The 7,513-nt window shown below is 41.6% G+C and overlaps 1 pseudogene; it reads left to right on the top strand.

The window, feature by feature from the left end:
- The first annotated feature begins 291 nt into the window (after nt 1-291).
- LOC138611164 (G2/M phase-specific E3 ubiquitin-protein ligase-like) lies at nt 292-7,083 on the top strand (annotated as a pseudogene).
- The last annotated feature ends 430 nt before the right edge of the window (nt 7,084-7,513 follow it).

Below are 7,513 nucleotides of genomic sequence, written 5' to 3'. Positions count from 1 at the left end.
ATGTTGATTAGGATATTGATGACTATATTGACCTTGTTGATATATTTTTTTTAAATAATAAAAAAAGCCCTGTGCTCTGCCTGTCGGCACCAGTGTCTGATCACACTTGAAGCTGTTTGTTGGCACTAACGGACTTTGTTGCTTCCTGTCTGTCCAGGCTTCAAGAATATTAAACCTGATGCCCTCTCCCACCAGTTTGCATCTGAAGAGGCCCCTTCAAGTCCTGACATCATCCTTCCTTATCCTGTGTGGTTGGTGAAGTCAGTTGGGAAATTGAATCTGTGGTCAAGCATGCTCAACGTTCTCAACCTGACCCAGGTAATGGGCCTCTTGGCCGGTTGTTCCTGACACTGTTCGTTCACAGGTCCTCCAGTGGGGGCACTCACCCTGGTTCGCCTGCCACCCTAGTGCCAGTTGCTCCCAAGATCTACTGAAGAGACTCTTCTAATGACCTTCCATGGACCCAGACACTCTGTACCTTTGTCCTGGCCTGCTCAGTGTGTGCTAGTGGGAAAGCCTTGATCGCCCCCCTGGTTGGTTTGTTTCGTTGTCAGCCTATATCCAGCCACCCCCGGTTGCACATTGGACTCGATTTGGTTACTGGACTGCCTCCCTTTAAAGGTAACAATGTCATCTTTACTATTGACCGCTTTTCTAAGGCAGTTCATTTTGTGGCTCTTTCCAAACTCCCCACAGCTCGTGAAATGGCAGATCTTCTGGTCAACCATGTTTTATGCCTTCATGGAATCCCCCAGGACATTGTGTCTGACCGCAGACCTCAGTTCACCTCTTAGGTTTGGAAAGCCTTTTGTCGAGCTCTGGGTGCCTCCAAGTTTATCCTCTGGTTTTCATCCTCAGACTAACGGTCAGGCAGAGCGGGCCAACCAGGATTTGGAAGCAACACTTCAGTGAGTCACCGCCAATAACCCTTCATGGAATGATCAACTTCCCTGGACAGAATACGCACACAACTCCATCCTGCACTGCCACTGGTATGTCCCGCTTTGAGTGTTACCTGCCACCAGGACTTCCTGTTCAGGAGGACAACGTTGCTCTTCTGTCAGTCCAAGCTAATTTTCCGTGCTGTCGCAAGATGTGGAAGGATGTCTGCTCTGCCCTGCTCCATTCAGCCGACCCCAACTGCTGCCTGGCTGATCATCATGTTTTTAGAGGAAAGCCTAACTTGCTGACCTGGTTCATACCATTGAAGACCTCTCCTCGTTATCTGGGACCCTTTGAAATTGTGTGCATCATAAACCCCTCTGTAGTTAATCTCAAACTGCCAAAATCCATGAGGATCCATCCTGCATTCCATGTATCCCAGCTTAAACCTGTCCATGTCAGTCCTCTGTGCCCTCCAACGGACTCCCCTCCACCCACCTGGATCGTTGACGATGACCCTGTGTACAGAGTTAGGTGGCTTCTAGATGTGCACCGTCGGGGTAGGGGTCTGCAGTATCTTGTTCATTTGGAAGGATATTGACCAAAGGAGCGCATTTGGATGCCCTGCTCCTTCATCATGGACCCCTCACTCATCCAGGAGTTCCATAGGATTCACCCTGGCAAGCCTGGTGGGTCGCCCGGAGGCTCTTGTTGAGAGGGCGGTACTGTCATGGTTCAGGCCATGATTTGGCCACTCTTCCCTGTGTTTCTCCTGTGTTCCACTCCCTTGTGTTTCTTCTTGTCTCTGTCTGTCTCTGGGCATGGCCATCCTCAAAGCTCCTACCTGCTCTGCCAACCAACACCTCCAGACTGCTTCAGCCTGCTCACTCAAGCCATCAGCCTGCAGTCTGTGGTTTCATGTTAAGGCCAGCTAGTATTTTCAGTGCTGTATTTATTGTTCCTCGTCAAAGTCCCTTGCTAATCTTTTTCTCCTTTGCTTCAAGATCACCTCCCAGACAGTCCTCCTCAGTTTTAAAGACACCGGTTCATCTTCCCAGCCACTCACCGCCCTCCCACCTCATTTCCAAACTCAACCACGTCCTCAAGTTAACCTGTTTCTAACCAAATTTTCATTAAAACCTTTTCAACTTACAAACTGCATCCTGGTTCAGCACTTTGGGTCAAAGAACACTGCAACTCATAACATATACTCCTCAACAATATCAATAATACTGTACATTTGCCTTACACAGATGGCAGTAACATGAGAAAATAAAAACAAATAGGAAATTAAGCAATAATATTTTGAAAAATCATTTCCTAGGTCAAGAGGCAAAATATGAGCAAATGGTATGAAGTAGAAAGGTCATGGTGGTCATTCCTCTCCCTTTCACAGTGATGTCAAGTACTGTTTGAGTATTGGTGTTATTTTGTATCCGGAAAGCTACTTTTACCAATCTAATTGATTCCATTGCTTCTGTGATCTAGTTTTTTTTAAGTTTGTGCAGTCCAGTTATTTCTAATGACTGTTGTGACTATGCATAGTGAAAGAAAAATGTTTGTCCTTTGAAGATGCACCACTGAAGCTGTGCAGATCTCTCAGTATACATGTTTCACATACATATATTGTCCTCTCACGTACTGTCCTCTTACATATATTGTCCTCTCAAATACATATATTCTCCTCGTATACATATACTGTCCTCGCGTGCATATATTCTCCTCTCACATACATATATTTTTCCATCTGAGAATATATGTATGTGTGAGTAAAAGTATAGTTGAAACAGAAGGCAGATCATTTCTCGTGCTGTGATTGGCTGACTGGCTTGCTCAGATCAGAGTGGGTTATGTTCAGGTCCCTCTCAGCAAGGGGGAGACGAGATGCAGGTACTTCAGCAGGCCACTGGGGTTATGCCGTTGTGTACTAAGGACGGCTTGTCATCCCCTCCGGAGTGTCTCCAGCAGGCCAAGCAGCTCCAAGAGCCCACGCCGGACCGCAGCAGTCTTTAAGTTATCAGACCAGGCAGCACTTTGGGACCGGAGCGCTTTAATCCAGCCTGAAACATGGTGTCTTTTTGGAGTAGTGGGCCGGCAAGTCGATTTCTTTCTCTCTATCTCTGGTGGCCTGGCGGCCAGCCCATCTGGCATTTGCCTGAGTTGCCAGATTGCCAGTCCGAGCCTGTTAGACTGGGTAGGTAGTTTATAAACTGAGCCAGATAAGAAAGCTATCCAGTTACAATATCTAGAGCATTGCAGAGCAGGTGACACTCTTCTCTAAAGATATTATTATATAAAGATATATTATATGATGTACTGAAAGGCAAAACTAGAGTGAGTTGAAAGTCATACAGAAATTATTTTATTTAATTTTATATCATGCGTCCTTTTGTTTTTTGGGGGCAAAACAGTCTATCATACTTTCTATAAAGTTATCATCCTCCTTCCAGGCCATCGAGCAGTGTGGTCGTCAAGCATCGCCCAAAGCAGCAGTTACATGAACAAGGACATGCAGTATATTGAATGGATTTGAATTCCAGAAATCCTGGGACCAGAAGACTGTCACTGAACAAATGAGAGATGCCTTTAGTGAAAAACTCTGTTGATGTGAGGTACGCACTTATATTTTGTTATACCAAGTCCAAGCTGCGATGATATGATTCTACAGAAAATGAAAAATGTAAAGGAAGTCTAATAATTTCTAGTTTCTAGTTCTGTTTTTTTAACCTTTTGCAATTTCACCTGCTTTCATCAACAGCCTGGAGTTTCTGATGGCACGTGGCAACAGATTGATTTTGCCCAAACTGCGCGCTGGACAGGAGCTGGATGCAAATCTTATGCATATAGTGTATAAATCTAAAGCCCTATCAGACCATCAAAGCCAATCTTGGTATGTTATATCATGTTGTAATTGACCTTCAGAGTATAAAAAAACAAAACAACAACCCATAATCCATACATAAACATGCAGACATGAATATTTAACTCCGACCTTTGTAATCTCTTCTTAAACTCATTTCAGCTTCATAGATGTGAACATTTCTAAGGAACTGTTTTATTTAATTAATTAATTATATATAATCTAATTATAATAGTAAGTGGATACTGGAATTTGACAGGAGATGATGCTTTAAAAGTATGGTCAGCAAAAGTAATTGTTAGAAATACAATCACAAATCTTGCTACTTCTACGTACACTGGTTCAGCAATGCAGCTGCGCTCCTCATCTCCAACACCAGATAGACTGTCGTGCATCTTCAGACAGTTCTTCTTGTCAGCTGCCAGTATGCAGCATGGAAAGCTCCCCTTCCATCAGTTAGCCTTCCACCTCATTTGAATCTGGTCCTTGCTTGCCAAAATAGCTCAAGCTGACCCTACCAGAGGAGCACTCCAGCAAGTCATGTTTCTCTAATGCCTTCTACCTCAACACACCATCAGTCAGCAATAATGGATGCACTGTCTGACATTACATCTGATGATGAGGATTTGAACCAGGCAATACTAGCAAGTCTGCAGAGTGAATAGTACAAAATGCTAAATGTTCTACAGTAGTCAATGGCAAAGTTGCAGTTGTGTTATTGCTGTTTTTTATTCATGTTTTACAGTTGGGACCTTTGTGATAATATGCATTTGCAAAATGCCACACTCTTAAGACGATATTTATTTAGTTTGTTCCAGGACCACAGACTGTCCGGTGCCTGTGAGAGAGATTCTGCCAAAATAAACCATCAGAAGAAATGCAAGTTTTACCCTTCGGACCCTGCATCCATTGGAATGGACATGACATATTTCTGTCTCTAAACCAATAAATACTCTAATTGGATGATGTCAGCACTGCTGGTTACTGATTGGATCCTGATTATCACAATCATGTCATGACTTTGAGCATGCTCTGAGAGAGTGACAGTCATCTGACAAGACAAGCATGGCGGAGCGGCTCCAGAGAGGGAAGAGTAAGTGCCCATTTTCAATCAAAAACATAAATTTATGTTCATGCTGGCCAAACAAACTTGCTCTCAGTATAATTTTAACTGTTACAAGTGATAATATTTGAAGTTATTTTGAACACATATCGCGTAATAAATTTATAGGATTTTTTCAGTCTGGAGTCAGGAGTTGGGCGAGTTTAGCTAACACTCACATGTTTAGTGTCACTATATAAAGAAACAAAATACCTGTAAGCTTTTCATAGGTAAAGTATGATGTCACAGTTTATTTATTCATGATTAATTCTTAGTATGTGGTTTTCATCAATTTAATGTCGTATATGTAAGATCTAAATGGAATGCATAAGAGTTCAACAGTGAGAATACATAAAATGAGTTAAAATATGATTGTTTTGTTATTACACTGAACAAAAATATAAACGCAACACTTTTGTTTTTGCTCCCATTTTTCATGAGCTGAACTCAAAGATATAAGACTTTTTCTATGTACACAAAAAGCCTATTTCTCTCAAATCTCTGTCTAAATCTGTGTTAGTGAGCACTTCTCCTTTGCCCAGATAATCCATCCACCTCACAGGTGTGGCATATGAAGATGCTGATTAGACAGCATGATTATTGCACAGGTGTGCCTTAGGCTGGCCACAATAAAAGGCCACTCTGAAATGTGCAGTTTTATCACACAGGAATGGACATGAAAAAACACTAATAAAAACATGAGTTAGAAAAAATGTTTTTTAAATTGTTTTTATGTTGGAGAGGAGTCAGAATCAGTTTAAAAAATTAAAAAATCAATCCACAGTCCTGGTTTGAAACGAGGGACATGTGATCCTCCAAACTATTTCTGTCAGGTTTTCTGATGATATGGGAGTCCCTGAAGAGGCTGTAGACTGAGGTGGACCCAGAAGAGAAATCTTAAAGCTTCTAATCGAAGCATTGCCCCAATCTCAAATGTTTGAGGGTGAAGAAGGCACGATGAACTTGGCGTTTGCCAGTACTGGTATGTTTTGACTGCAATCTCATTTCTTTGAGGTGGTCCAGATAATCAGTTATTACATTTGTATCAGCATGGTTCTATGATGGTAGAGGTATTGCTACACATGCTGTGTCATAAACGAGAGAGGACTGGTACTTCATTGCAGGCAGGGCAATTGCAATAAGCCTTGTACACGGTGGACCTCCTGCAGGCTTTCTGTCCCCAACTCTTAATTTATTTGTTACAGTATTAGGATATGTTGAAGTATGTCTGCGTTTCTTTCTAATCTAGTGACTAGTGTAGAGGGGAAGACATTTTTAATTGTGACATTTTTAAAGGTTGTTGTTTATTGTATTCATTGGAAGATCTCAGAGTAAATCACTTCAAGATCTGCAAGCAGCAACAGAGCCACTTGAGGAGTATTTGGTCAATGTTGGTTGTGTGAGGCCACTGCTGAGGTTAGAAGATAAGTAAATGCTTGTAGATGACCTCCTGATGTTCCAAGTGATACACAAAACTATGAAATATTAACAGAAACTCTGTACAGTTGTAACCAACCTGAAGTACAATAAATTTGCACATTTTTATATGGTTTTAATTTCAATTTAGTCACTAGTCATAACACAAAAAGTAAGCGTCATTTTTTTTTTTCTTTTTAAATTTAGGTTTCGGGGTGGAGCGAGAACACTCGGTGTACTGGACAAAATCCAAGCTTCCCCAGAGAGTTATGCCCGCTTCTATGCTGGTCTCCTACAACCCTCACAGCTGACCTGCTTGACAGCCTCTTTACCATACGACTCTCTCCAGTTGGCAGCAATAGGAGGCTTGTTGAAGAAGTTGTTGTTCCTTTTTCCTATCTAACTGATGCAGAAGGTTACTTTAGAAGTGTTTCGAGCGTTTCCTGCATGATCTGAAATGTCCTATCACTTCACATTAATAATGCCCTGCATCTTGCCGTTGTGTATCAGTTATGGGTAGTGATTGTGTGCCATGACTAAATTGTGATGTGTATTGATTTTTCTTTAGATCAAGATGGAACACAGGAGCTGAGGACAATTCTCACCTTTGCCACTGGAGCCAGTACTGCTCCACCAAGTGGCTTCTCTCCACATCCTTGGATTGAATTTCTTCATCCAGAGCATGAAGCAGGAACCACCTCTAAACTCCATTGCAAACACCTGCATCAACTGTTTGAAGTTACGACTGCACACCTCTTACAGAGCCTTTCAGGAGAAGATTGACTTTGCATTTGGCAATACCCATGGTTTTGGCATAGCTTAATTTGTGGGCAGGCCTTCATCTAAGTTTACACTTAAATGAATAATTTTCATCATCAGCGTTCAGGTAACTGATTTCCTATTTAATATAGTTAATTAACATTTACTTTGAGCTGAGTTGAGAGTGTCTGGCTAACTGTTCCTGTACATGCATACTGCAAGTAAATGTGATTTAACCAAAAGCTGAATGGACCGGGTAAGGCATTGCTTTCCTGAACATTTTTTATAATGCAGTTTGTCAATACGATAGCCCCAGAAATTTCCCCAATAAGGCATGCTTAAATGTTGCATAATTCAATTTTCAACTTGTGAATTATTTATTATTTTCATCTGTAAACCTAAAAAAAACTATAAAACAAAATTCCTCTGAATGTTCAGAGTGTTGCCTAAAATAGACATTTGGGATATGAGAATAACAACTAATGGAAATTGAG

Source organism: Semicossyphus pulcher, unplaced genomic scaffold (genome assembly GCF_022749685.1).
Source record: "Semicossyphus pulcher isolate SPU_LCO1_2020_fin unplaced genomic scaffold, fSemPul1.0.p SCAF_7, whole genome shotgun sequence".
NCBI classification, from domain to species: Eukaryota; Metazoa; Chordata; class Actinopteri; order Labriformes; family Labridae; genus Semicossyphus; species Semicossyphus pulcher.
This window is presented reverse-complemented; position numbering and strand designations above follow the sequence as displayed.